The following is a 15,331-nucleotide window of genomic DNA, read 5'->3' as shown; positions in this document are numbered from 1 at the left end:
CTAAAAATGCTAGGTTTTTTTTATCGACAAAGAAAAGATTAGCTAGATAAATCAGAAAATATAGGGTATAACAGGATTATACCACCCTAAGAGGAATACAAAAAGAAAATCTAAATTGGTAACAGACTACCAAACTTAGTTGAATTAAAGTAAATATTGTGCCCTTTCATTACATTTGTTTGGTTCATATTCTCAAAATCTTTGAAATCAAGAGCCCAAGAAAAGAGATTATAAATTGCCTTATTAACAACTGCTTGAACATTTGACTCTTATCAGAAAAAACACGCCCATTTCGTTCTTTACAGATACTCCATAAAATTGCTGCAGGAATCATATTCCAAATTATAGTACTCTCTTTGTTGTGCTGCCTTAGATACTGGAATGTAAAACTGAAGTGGTTTCATTGGGCATAGCAAAGAACCGGTGAAGCTTACCCAAAAAATCAGCCCAAACTGATCTTGCCAAACTACAATATAAGAAAACGTGAGAGGTAGTCTCATTCTCAACACAAAACAAACGCACAACTGGAACCTCCACACCTCTTCTGGTGAGAAAATCCATAGTAATTATGAGTTATGAGCCACAGAAACAAGCTGATCTTTGGAGGACATCTCAGCTTCCAAAATGAGTTAAAGATAATATTAACAGGAATTGCAGCATCTTTTTGAGTAAGTCTATCATATAAAGGCTTGACAGAAAAATGATTGTCCTTTTTTAGAGACCAACTAAGTTCATCCTAATCTTTCTGATTAAATCTAAATGAAGCCACATCATTACAAAGAAGATTCAATTCCATTGTAATAGCAGCATTCACTCTTCTAGGCAATTTAAAATCCCAGTTAATAGAGCTATCAACTGAAGCACTCATATCAGCAACAATAAGTTTTTTTTTCTAGAAAAAGCATATATAATTGGGTAACAAGTTTTGATAGGAAAATCATACAACAAATTTTCCTCCCAGAATCTAGTTTTAAGCCCATTATTAACTTTGAATTTGACATACCTGAAATATTGGACTGCATTTCATGATAGCTTTCCACACGTAAGTACAATAAGAACAGTTTGGAACCTTTGAAACCCCAAGAAACCTCTCCTGCATTATACTTTTCAGTAGTGATAGACTTCCATAAAGCATTATCTTCAACGTCATACCTCCAAGACCATTTGGTTAAGAGAGATCGATTGAACTTTTGTAGCTAGATTCTTGATTCCAAGACCTCCAATATTTTTTATTCTACACAAAACAATCCATTTAATTGAATGAATTTTCCTTCTTCCTTTGTTGCCATGCCACATGAAATCTTTCGTAATCTTTTCAAGCTTCTTAATAACAAATGAAGACATCTCAAAAAGAGACATGTAATACACAGGCAAGCTGGCCAAGACACTATTAATTAGAGTAATTTTACCTTCTTTAAAAAGCAAAGGTTTTTTCCAACCAGCTAACTTGATTAAGAACCTCTCATATATCTATCTCATTTAGCAATACCACAATAATTATCCCCTAGAGGAAGACCCAAATAAGAAGTAGGCAGCATACCATGATAAAAACCCAATATAGAATAAAATATAGAAAGATCACCATCATACCCCACACCAAATATCTGACTTTTTGTAAAGTTATTTTTCAAGCCAATAAGAAGTTCGAAAGAAAGAAGTACCAGTCTGAGATTTCTAACCTGTTTCACCTCAGCATCCAAAAAATTTAAGGTGTCATCTGCAAATTGCAAGTGACTTACCATATTTCCATCAGATATTTCACTTGAAAGCCAGTAAGGATGCATTGTTCTTGAGCTTGTTTAACCATAAATTCAAAGTTTCACCCACTAGAAGAAACAAGAAAGATGATATTGGAACCCTTGTCTAATACCATTTTTACTCTTAAAGTAACCTGTTGTTGTCCTATTTATAAGAATATAAAATCTTGTATACTCCACACACCTTCTTATCCAACCTCTCGATTTTTCACCAAAACCAATAAGAGTGAAGATTTCTTCAAGAAAATCCTAATTCACATGATCAAAGTCTTTCTCAAAGTCTATCTTGCAAAGGACTCTAGGGTTTCCACTTCTAATTTCTAGAGTTTATCAATTCATTAGAACCTAAAACACCATCAAGAATTTGTCTCTTTTTTATAAATGATGTTTGGTTAGAAGAAATAACGTCAGGTAGACATTGTTTAAACCTCTCTGCCAAAACTTTTGAAACAATCTTATAAGTCCATGCAGGCCTAAGATCTCTAATCTCCTCTATAGTATCCTTTTCGGGAATCAAAGCAATGACAGTGTCCTTTAATCTCCAATCAAGAAAATTCTTCTGTTGTAATTCTTTGATAACATTCATAAAATCTTCTTTGAGAACATCTCGACACAAGCAATAAAAACTTATAGGGAATCCATCTTCTTCTTTTTAAAAAAAAAATCAGAAAAGGACATATATAAGATAAAAAAGAATGTACAAGGGGATACCAGAGGTAGAAATAAAAAGGAAAATTACATTATATTACATGAACAGATTCTCTCAATCTTTTAGAATGGAACTAGAGGTTCACGTAGACTGTTCTTCCCGCAGCTGCAGCTAGATTGAAGTTTTAGCTTCATTTCCTAGATCATCATCTTTTTTGAAGTTATCTTTATTATCAAAGTACGACTATTACGTTCCTTCAATAAAGTACATAATACAACAGATGGAATTAAGCTCCAAATAAAATTATCATTGTTGGATAAGATGTATTATGCCAGTAAAGGGATAATGCCATTACTGATCTAGGAGTTACCCAAGCGCAACAGTTTCTTGGTAGAAGCATTGACCAAACTCTATGTGCAATCTTACTATTAGAGCACAGCTCGGTCAACCTCGCATGCGTTGCTATATCAAGCATGTTTGTCAATGTTAGTGATCAAAACTATAAAGTCTTGATTTCTAGCCTATTAGCTAAGTCTCGGACTAGGATAGGAAAAATGTAGTTGAGCTCAAGGACTTCATGGAGATTCAACGACAACGACGAAGATCTACACCAAGGAACCATGAAACTTCATCAACAAAAAGGTATGTGAAGACTTGAACTTATATATCACTCGAAAGTCTATCTATTCTTCTCCTACTTATTATGAGATAAAAGTCGTATGCTAGATAGACTAGATCATATACACTTGATATTTCGAGATGAGTATTCATTGCTTATCTTTTACTCGAAATTATGTGTTGGTAAAGCGTTTCGCTTCGATCACGTTTATCTTCACCTAGTGACGAAAGTCATGAAAGTTTCAATCACTTTGGAAATTGCTCTGACGAGAAAGGTCTGTTGTTCTTCACGACTGAATATCGCCATCTGATAATGTTTCAATGAATGAATGAGAGTTTAGATTACATAACCATGTATTCCTTGAACCGAAGTTTTCGAACTTTGTTGATCAAGAGAAATCGGTAGGATTGTGGAATTGGCTTTCCAAGTCCGCGAACTGACGGAAGTTCTCGACCGAGAATTTCTGCTGGGTTTTCCAAAACTCGTTTGTGTGCTAAGTCCGCGAACTGGCGGAAGTTCTCGACCCGATAATTTCTGCTGAGTTTGGAAAACTCAACCGATTAACTTAAGTCCGCGAACTTGTTTGTGAGCTTAAGAGGTTATGATATAAAGATGTGCTCTGAACATGAAACATTAATTATTAAGGAATGCTTTATGAAAACCGTGGCTATAATGTTCATGAGCCGATTCTAATCGAATCGAATCATCTTTGTTTCAATTGTGTCTTGTGTAGTTACATAAGATCTCATAGCAATTGAACAACTCTTAACTAGTTCATTTGAGTCAGTTGAACTAGTTATGGTGAAGAAGAACATGATAAATATGAGATGCTCATATGTTTGACCTTTTGGGTTATCATGTTGAACCAACATACGTGTACTCGTTTGGGCATGGTTTTCTAAAACCCAGTAAACGTGTACCCAAGTGTGTGTGACAAGCTATGTCTTTCGATCTAACGGTTGAGAGATATTGGCTTGAATATAAATCAGGTTTTCATCTAACGGTGAATAGAGTTTGCTTTGTACCTAAGGCAAAACCCTAATTTGAAGGTTATATAAAGGAGACATCTAGCATTGAGCAAACCTAATCCCCACACGTCTGTGCTACTAGTGCTCTCGCTAGAGTCGATCTCCATTAACTCTTGAGTTTCTTCCCTAAACTCGAGTTAACGACTTAAAGACTTCATTGGGATTGTGAAGCCAGAACGATACTATTTTTATCGTAGTTTGTGATCTGATCTTGCATCTACTATCGTACGAGTACAATCAATTGATTGGCATGAGATCGTGAGAGTTCTCCGATAGGAAAGATAAAGAAGTCACAAACATCTTCGTCTCACTGTTTGTGATTCCTCGACAATCCGCTTGCGTAGTCAGGAAGGATTGTATAGAGGTGATTGATTAATCTATGCTATTCTTCGGGTATATAAGTTCGGATTATCAATTGGTTCATGTTACCTTGATTTTATATCTAAAGACGGAACAAAACCTAGGGTTTATCTGTGGGAGACAGATTTATCCTTTCGATAGACTTTTCTGTGTGAGACAGATTCGTTTATTATCAAGTCTGTGATTTTGGGTTGCAGCAACTCTTTGTTGTGGGTGAGATCATCTAAGGGAATCAAGTACGCACTGTCGTGCTGGGATCAGAGGCGTAGGAGTACAACTGTACCTTGTATCAGTGGGATATTGGTAGGGAGTTCAACTGTAGATCAGTCCGAAGTTAGCTTGGAGTAGGCTAGTGTCTGTAGCAGCTTAATACAGTGTGTATTCAATCTGGACTAGGTCCCGGGGGTTTTCTGCATTTGTGGTTTCCTCGTTAACAAAACTTATGGTTTCTGTGTTATTTGTTTTCATCATTATAGTTTATATAATATAAATAATATAGGTTGTGCGTTCGTGATCATCAACTTTTCTAATCCAACTTTTGGTTGTTGATTGTAGTTAATTGATCCTTGGACATTGGTCTTTGGTACCGTCCAAGTTATCTCTCTTTGATAAAGACTCGCTATTGATTTCACCTTGAGTAAAGATCAAATCGAGAGATTGAGATAATAACTCCTTGAGATACTTTTTATCTAGATTGAGTCTGACTGTCTAGTTGATGTTCTAGCAAAGTATTTCGGAGTTAGTCCATACAGATTGCTAAGCAAAATATTAGGTGGTGTTGTTAGACCCCCGCTTTTTCAATTGGTATCAGAGCAGGCAAACATGTTAAAGACCTCATCCGTCTGTGTTTGTAGCGATCTGACTCTATGGATTATAAAGGCTCAATTAACGTTTCACCAGGTTTGAAAAACAACCGCAAGAAAAGGTCTGACAAACTGATATCTCTTCAAAAAGGGTTGGATGAACAAATACAGATCAACTATGATCCTGTTGCTGAAATTGCAATTCTTAAGGATTTGATATCCGGAAATACTTCCCTTAAGAGGTTGAAAAATCTCAGATATTCCTCTCTCATGAAATGTCACAAGTCAGGTAGTATTCAACGGCAGGATGTTGAGAAAACTGATATGACAAGGAACCAGTCAGACAATATTCAAGGCATAGGCTCATGTTGCAATTCATCCGATCATTTGCAGCAAGTTTGTATGTCCTTTCAAAAGAGTCTTAATGTTGCAACTAATCTTTGTAAGAAATCTAAACAACTGTATGACTCTCTAAAAGTTCATACAACCCTACCAGGAAACTCTAAATCGAGAAGTACTAGTAGTATGGGTGCCTTTGCTTTAGGATCTACATCTCCTTTTCAATGGTTTCTTGATGGTGGGTGTAGTCGACATATGACCGGAGATCTCACTTGGTTTGTATCATCGGTTGACTATGAAGGAGGTCATGTAACGTTCGGAGATGGAAGTTGTTTCTATATTACCAAAAAGGGAACAATCAAGCTACCCGGTGTTCAAGAAATCCATAATGTGGTATACGTTAAAGGTATGACTTCTAATCTTCTATCTATTAGTCAAATTTGCGACAAGGGCTATCGAGTTGTCTTCAATGCGAATGGATGTGACATTGTTGACAAAACCGGGAAGGTAATCTTTCAATGAACTCGTGGTAAAAACAATTGTTATCTTCTTGATACTCAGTTTAGTAACCGCTGCAATTTGACTAAGGTGGAAACTACACATCTTTGGCATGAGCGTTTTGGTCACATCAATTATCGCCTTCTAACTAAGATCATTAAAAAAGAACTTGTTAGAGGCATTCCCAAAATAAATGCAAAGATTGAAGGTGTATGTGGTGCCTGTCAAAAGGGAAAGCAAACGAAAGTTAACCACAAATCATCACGAGATATTCTAACTAAAGCTCCACTTGATTTAATTCATATGGACCTCTTCAGACCAATTAAACAACCCATTGTTGCCGATAAGAAGTATGTTTTAGTTATGGTAGATGATTACACCATATTCACTTGGGTTGCATTCCTATCTCATAAGAATGAAACCCTGAGTGAATTCAAGATAATTGTTAAAAGGATCCAGAACGAACAAGGTCGCAAACTAAAGAAAATTAGGAGCAATAGTGGCACTGAAATCAAAGACACCAAGGTATTTGAATTTTGTGACGAACTGGGGATCATTCAACAATACTCGCCACCAATTACTCCTCAAGCTAATGGAGTTGTTGAAAGAAATAATAGGAACATTCAGGAAATGGCCAGGGTAATGCTCCACGACAAAAACTTGCCTTTAATATTTCGGGGAGAAGCTGTCTTCACAACATGCTACTTGATAAACCGTGTGTATTTGCGGTCTAAAACCCTTAACACTTCTTATGATCTATGGTATAGAAGGAAACCCAACCTACACTATCTTAGGGTTTTTGGAAGTAAGTGCTATATTCTGAAAGATCGAGAACAGAAAGGAAAATTCGACACCAAAAGTGACGAAGGCATCTTTCTTTGCTACGCTTCTGAAAATCGTGGTTTTCGATTTTTTAATCTCAGAACTCAAGTCATGATGATATCTGCTAATGTTATCATCAACGACATTAGTAACTTTCGTCAAGATAGTCCTCCTGCTGAATTGCCTCCAACTAAGACAATTGAGAAAGTCAAAGAAATTCCAGAATCAGTTGAAGTTATCCCAACTGTTACTGATCCTGACATTTCTATTGACGAGGAGAAGATCACTGATCAAGCCATTCCTGATGAACATGTACGTGTTCCTCCACGACATCTTTGGGTCCCAAGGGATCATGACTCCAACAACATTATTGGGGGAAGGGATTCTGCTGCCAAAACAAGAGGCCAAAATCAAAATATATGCAATTTTGGTTGTTATCTTTCACATGTGGAACCAAGGAATATTGATGAAGCTCTGAAATATCCTTTTTGGGTAAATGCAATGCATGAAGAGTTAAATCAATTTTAAAGACAAGATGTTTGGGAACGTGTATCTTGTCCTCCTAATGTCAATATTGTTGGTACCAAATGGATATTCAAGAACAAGTCTGATGAGTATGACACAATTGTCAGAAATAAAGCTAGACTTGTCGCTCAAGGATATTCACAGATTGAAGGAATCAACTTTGATGAAACCTTTGCTCATGTGGCACGTCTTGAGTCCATTCGACTTTTATTGGCCTATGCCTTCTTTCTCAAGATTAAGTTGTTTCAGATGAACATAAAATCAGTGTTTCTGAATGGGATTTTAAAAGAGGAAGTCTACGTTTCTCAACCTAAAGGATTATAAAATCCTGACTTCCCTGATCATGTGATGAAGCTCAAAAAGGAGCTATATGGATTGAAACAAGCACCAAGAGCCTGGTTTGAGAAACTCACTACTTCTCTTATTAGAAAAGGATTCTCAATAGGAGGAGCTGATAAAACATTGTTTACCAAATGGAGTGAGAAAGATGTTGTTATTGCTCAAATCTATGTAGATGATATCATCTATGGATCAACCTCTGAAAAACTTGCAAAAGACTTTCAAATCTCTCTTGCTAAAGAATTTGAAATGAGCAATGTTGGTGAGTTAAAAATTTTCTTAGGGTTACAGATTCAACAACATAAGGAGGGTATTTACTTATCCCAAGAGAAGTATGCATGTAATCTTGTGTCAAGATTTGGTATGGATAATTCATCTCCTAAACTGACTCCTATGCCTACTACTGGTAAATTGCACAGGGATGAGAAAGGAGCAAAAGTGGATCAAAAATTATATCGATCCATTATAGGTAGCCTTTTGTATCTTACAGCCACTAGACCTGATATTTCTTCTAGTGTTGGTTGTTGTGCCAGGTTTTAGGCGGATCCAAAAGAATCTCATCTTGCAGTTGCGAAGAAAATCATACGATATATAAATCATACTGTTGGGTATGGTCTCTCGTACACTTTTGATACTAATGCTGATCTTTCTGCTTATTCTGATGTTGATTGGGCAGGTTGTGTGGAATACAGAAAAAGTACATCAGGGGGCTTCTACTATGTAGGTATCAATCTTGTATCATGGCATAGCAAGAAGAAAAATTCCCAATCCCTGTCTACATGTGAAGCATAATATATTGCAGTTGGATCTTGTTGTACTCAACTCCTATGGATGAAACAAATGCTTGCTGATTATGGAATAGATACTGGGATAATGAAGATCTTTTGCGATAACTCCAGTGCGATTCCAATTACTGAGAATCCTGTTGAGCACTCAAGAATAAAGCACATCGACATAAGGTACCATTTTATTCGTGATCTTTATGAAATGGCATCATCAGTATGGAATTTGTGCCTTTCGAACAACAATTGGATGATATTCTCACCAAACCCTTAGACACTACAACTTTTCAACACTTGCGGCAGTCTATTGGTGTTGTTTTGGTTCATTAAACCGTTTCATTGACTCTTTCCCCTTCGCTTATCCTTATCTTTTGGGCAACTGAATCTGAAACCCCAGTAGGTACTTTCCAGTTCTGTTTCGGTAGGTTTGTCGTTGTCATCTTTTTGGTATCTTTTTTTTGAGTTTCAAAATCCTTCTTTTCTTTCGAAATTAAGGTCGCTCTTGTTGTTCCTTTGGGAATGACGTCAAATGGGGGAGAGTTCTTTTGAACTTGTGCTTAATGGTAATATCTTGCGGGGAGTGCGGTTGGGGAATTTTATAGGGGTTATATTGCGTCTTAAAACTCCTTGATGAATGTTGTTATCTTCGGTTATAAGATTGCATCTAAATTAAGATGATATGTTGTCTTTCTTTTGGTCATGAAATGTCTCTTGTGGAAATTTCATTATGAACCCGTTCTTGTACCTTTGCCAATTTTATTGACAAAAAGGGGGAGAAATATTGTAGGTCAGACTACAAATACATATGGTTTTCGGATCATTGTGTAAGGGGGAGTGGTTTCCATGATCGAGATGGAGTATTGACTAAGGGGCAGTGATACATATCACCATAATATTATTGTTAAAGTCGTGATGCAATTGGACTTTGATGTTCATAATAATACTATGACACTGTATAATAATGATCAAAAATATCGATTTCTCTCATTGTTATAGCTATGGATATTCAAAAACGCTGATACTAAACTTACAACCTTTGGGATCATTGGAGTACTTGGAAGGACGGAGATTTCAAGGAACGTTGAAGATTGGACTATGGAATAAGAGCCACTAAAGTTTATCCTTTTTGTATTCCATATGTATTAATAGCTTTGTCAATAAAATTGACAAAGGGGGAGATTGTAAGAGCATAGCTCGGTCAACCTCGCATGCGTTGCTATATCAAGCATGTTTGTCAATGTTAGTGATCAAAACTATAAAGTCTTGATTTCTAGCCTATTAGCTAAGTTTCGGACTAGGATAGGAAAAGTGTAGCTGAGCTCAAGGACTTCATGGTGATTCAACGACAACGACGAAGATCTACACCAAGGAACCATGAAACTTCATCAACAAAAAGGTATATGAATACTTGAACTTATCTATCACTCGAAATTCTATCTATTCTTCTCCTACTTATTATGAGACAAAATTCGTATGCTATATATACTAGATCATATAAACTTGATATTTCGAGCTGAGTATTCATTTCTTATCCTTTACTCGAAATCATGTGTTGGTAAAGCGTTTCACTTCGATCAGGTTTATCTTCACCTAGTGACGAAAGTCATGAAAGTTTCAATCACTTTGGAAATTGCTCTGACGAGAAAGGTCTATTGTTCTTCACGACTGAATATCGCCCTCGGAGAATGTTTCAATGATTGAAATGAGAGTTTAGATTACATAACCATGTATTCCTTGAACCGAAGTTTTCGAACTTTGTTGATCAAAAGAAATTGGTAGGATTATGGAATTGGCTTGCCAAGTTCGCGAACCCAGTCCGCAGACTCAGTCCGCGAACTGACGGAAGTTCTGGACCGATAATTTCTGCTGGGATTTCCAAAACTCGTTTGTCTGCTAAGTCCGCGAACTCAGTCCGTGAACCCAGTCCGAGAACTGGCGGAATTTCTCGACCCGAGAATTTCTGCTGAGTTTGGAAAACTCAACCGATTAACTTAAGTCGCAAACTTGTTTGTGAGCTTAAGAGGTTATGATATAAAGATGTGCTCTGAACACGAAACATTAATTATTAAGGAATGCTTTATGCAAACCGTGGCTATAATGTTCATGAGCCGATTCTAATCGAATCGAATCATCTTTGTTTCAATTGTGTATTGTGTAGTTACATAAGATCTCATAGCAATTGAAAAACTCTTAACTAGTTCATTTGAGTCAATTGAACTAGTTATGGTGAAGAAGAACATGATAAATATGAGATGCTCATATGGTTGACCTTTTGGGTTATCATGTTGAACTAACATACGTGTACTCGTTTGGGCATGGTTTTCTAAAACCCAGTAAACGTGTACCCAAGTGTGTGTGACAAGCTATGTCTTTCAATCTAACGGTTGAGAGATATTGGGTTGAATTTAAATCAGGTTTTCATCTAACGGTGAATAGAGTTTGCTCTGTACCTAAGGCAAAACCCTGATTTGAAGGCTATATAAAGGAGACATCTAGCATTGAGAAAACCTAATCCCCACACGTCTGTGCTACTAGTGCTCTCGCTAGAGTCGATCTCCATTAACTCTTGAGTTTCTTCTCTAAACTCGAGTTAACGACTTAAAGACTTCATTGGGATTGTGAAGCCAGACCGATACTACTTTTATCGTAGTTGTGTGATCTGATCTTGCATCTTTTATCGTACGAGTACAATCAATTGATTGGCTTGAGATCGTGAGAGTTCTCCGATAGGCAAGATAAAGAAGTCCCAAACATCTTTGTCTCACTGTTTGTGATTCCTCGACAATCCGCTTGTGTAGTCAGGAAGGATTGTAGAGAGGTGATTGATTAATCTAGGTTGTTCTTCGTGAATATAAGTACGGATTATCAATTGGTTCTTGTTACCTTGATTTTATATCTAAAGACGGAACAAAACCTAGGGTTTATCTGTGGGAGACAGATTTATCCTTTCGATAGACTTTTTTGTGTGAGACAGATTCGTTTATTATCAAGTCTGTGATTTTGGGTTGCAGCAAATCTTTGTTGTGGGTGAGATCAACAAAGGGAATCAAGTACGCAGTGTCCTGCTGGGATCATAGGCGTAGGAGTACAACTATACCTTATATCAGTGGGAGATTGGTAGGGCTTCAACTATAGATCAGTCTGAAGTTATCTTGGAGTAGGCTAGTGTTTGTAGCGGCTTAATACAGTGTGTATTCAATCTGTATTAGGTCCCGGGGTTTTTCTGCATTTGCGGTTTCCTCGTTAACAAAACTTCTGGTGTCTGTGTTATTTCTTTTCCGCATTATATTTTATATAATATAAATAATATATGTTGTGTGTTCGTGATCATCAACTTCTCTAATCCAACTTTTGGTTGTTGATTGTAGTTGATTGATCCTTGGACATTGGTCTTTGGTACCGTCCAAGTTATCTCTCTTTGATAAAGACTCTCTATTGATTTCAGCTTGAGTAAAGATCAAATCGAGAGATTGAGATAATAACTCCTTGAGATACTTTTTATCTAGATTGAGTCTGACTGTCTAGTTGATTCTCTAGCAAAGTATTTCGGAGTTAGTCCATACAGATTGCTAAGCGAAATATTGGGTGGTGTTGTTAGACCCCCGCTTTTTCACTTACAGTGCAAGAACAGATGGTCTTGAGTTTCCAGGTCATTCCCACGTAGCACACAAGAATTATCTACCTCAATTCCTTTGTGCAACATTACATTCTTTGTGTTTTAACTTACCATGAACGAGACTCCAAATAAAGAGATTTAGCTTGGGTAGTATAGCTACCTTCCAAATAAACTGGAACGAAAATAATCCATTCTATATGATTCAACTAACTTTGCACCCAGATTTTTCACCGAGAACACGCCAGTAGTGTGGAGCGACCAACGCCAATTATCTGGCATTCCATCTAAGACAAGAGGGCTATCTCCAATAATGATTAGAAGATATGCAAATTTAAAAAGACGAGGGTACCCAAATACACCACGATATTTTTATTTCAACTTATAAGTCTGATACCAAGTGTGATCGTCTATGGAAAGAGTCTAGACAATACAACAACTTGATATTCACTTGATGATAGTTATGGTCCAAAACTGATTTAATATAAGATCAATATCAAGTGATTAGGATTAACACACAAGCGTATTTTTTTATAATATATAAAACAATTATAATGCGGAAGTATAGTAAATAACACAACACAAGATTTTGTTAACGAGGAAACCGCAAATGCAGAAAAACCTCGGGACCTATTCTAGTTTTTAAATACTCTCAGAATTAAGACGCTATACAAAATATTATACCAACTTCGTATAATTGAGACCAAGCAGACTACCCCTAGATACTTAGTTCCCTTAGTATCCCTGCGCCTTCGACTTCTAGAGTCACGCACGTTAATAGCAAGTCATTTGGATCGTATTCCAAACAACAAAGGAAGAATATGTTTGGTAACCAATCTAATCAATCTTGCTACAAGATATAGATGAGTTATTGACAAAGGATCTTCCGTTTAATCTAATAAACTCCTTTGTCCGGTTATATCAATCTAACTTTAACTACTGAAATAATCAAGTATATATTCGCAGTCAACCAATATAATTCTCAAAGAGAAATATAGAGAATGCCGATCTCATGCAACTGAGTAATCGAATTTATCAAAGATAAATCGATTCTATTTGGATCCCAGCCGATCAAGGTTTGTGCACACAATCCACAAGATACGAAAACTAATAAGAATTCTTATTCGTCTTCCAATCTTCTTTGATCTTCAAAACCTTCACAACACCACTTGAATATCTTGTTATCAATCACGCACAAAACGAAGTCTGTTAACAATGGATTATCACAAAATGTTTTTAGATATAACAACAGTTCTAAAGATCACGTCGACACTTTGATCTAGTATGAGTGAATCTTATATCAGAAGAGAAGATTCTCAAGCATAAACAAACTAGGTGCAATCAAAGTTTCAACAACCGTTAGTCAACCAAATCAAATCAAAAACTAATAACACTTCAATTATCTAGTTTCCCACCAATGGTACTCGTAGAGCTTCTTGATCCTACAGAAGTAATTAAACGAGCGGTCGTAAGAGATTTCACCTAATTAGAATGCTTTCCTCTCATATTAGACGACTCCACCAGAAACAACAAGAAATGAAGTTTGTTTGGCTCTTAGGATAGCTTTCTAAAAATGTAAACTTAGGTATTTATAGAACAAGGATGTTTGGACACCAAGGAACTTCCAAAACCGAATGTATTCTCAGGATATACAATGAATGCCAAATTCGGTTTTCCTAATTCTAATAAATGTTTGTCCAGTATTTTCAAAATCTCTCAATAGGAAATCTCCAATTAGGAAATTAAAATTACTAACTTACATTCTCTAGATCTATGCATTAATTAATGGTAATTAATGCATATAAAACCAAAAACCTTAATTAGAAAATTCTTAATTTATTTCGGCACATGATCACCTTGAGTACCAAAGAATATCTTTGAACAATAAATGATAAGAGTTACTGCTCGTGTTCAAAATACGTTGACATCTTTTCACTACAAATTCCTTATTTCATATTTACATGGATTCGCTTTCTTGGAATCGCCATACTTCCAAACAAGTTTAGAATTGGTTTGCCAGTATTCCAAGACTATTGTGTAATTTACCAAGTCACAATGGTTAATTATGATCGATCCTTCCAAGTCACATATATGGGTTCAATCGGTTCCACCAATCACTAGGATCAATTATACCTAACTATGAAACTAATTGTGATCGGTCACACTAGTTACCAGGACCGGTTACACTAATTACAAGGATTGGTCACACAACACTTATGATCGGTCACACAAATTACTAGAATCGGTCATACCAATTATAAGGATCGTTCATACCATCACATGGTGATTACTTGGAACCGGTTACACTAATTACCAGGACCTATCATACCAAATCTCAAGTCAGGCATTGTGATTAGTTATACCAAGATACATAACCAGAGTTAAGATCGGTTCTACCAACTCACACATATTGGTCATCCAAAGATATGCAATGAATAGCCGGACCAATAAGTTGTGAAGCCCAAATTACTAAACCTGCTTAGATAATAGGATTACAAACTAATTGAAGCATAAAATCTAGACTAACGATCTCAAGAATCTAGACTACATAAACTAAGCCCAAAAGCAAAACCCATACACTCTGTTACAGAATAAATGAAGATCTCGCATGTGATACGAATATAACCATGTGTTGTTCACAGATAAAATATACATATATAAAATATAAATAAACATCTTCAATTCGCTGAAACTTTGCGGTACGGAAACGAATATCTTCACGTGCGCCTTTTCTTTTGAATGTTGAAACTAAAGTGGGAACGAATGAGCACATCATCCCAAAAAAGGGGCTCAACCAAAACATGTAACTCTTAAATAATCACTAATATGCTTCACAGTTCTAAACAAGTAATAATTTAAACATATCATCGTGCAAAACATGTGCAAGAGTAATTTCCCCAAATACCTCGATATAATATTTCCTCATCTGGGTCATTAACGACATAAATTAGGTTATAAAATAAAAAGTAATATTATGTCGCTTTATGCACTAGATATCTCTTATATGCACTTCCCGTGCTATGTATTTCCTCACATGGGCTATAAGACTTAGCAAGGAGCTGTGGGGAGACCACAGTCACTCCTCGCAGGGATTTTACTCAAACACACATCAAATTATTCTCTCAGCAATAAGCAAGCATCATAAGATATCATTCATGAAAGAATGTTATTCTAATTCCAGTTCCTCAGGTATTGCG

The sequence above is a fragment of the Papaver somniferum genome, unplaced genomic scaffold, assembly GCF_003573695.1.
Source record: "Papaver somniferum cultivar HN1 unplaced genomic scaffold, ASM357369v1 unplaced-scaffold_57, whole genome shotgun sequence".
NCBI lineage: Eukaryota > Viridiplantae > Streptophyta > Magnoliopsida > Ranunculales > Papaveraceae > Papaver > Papaver somniferum.
This window is presented reverse-complemented; position numbering follows the sequence as displayed.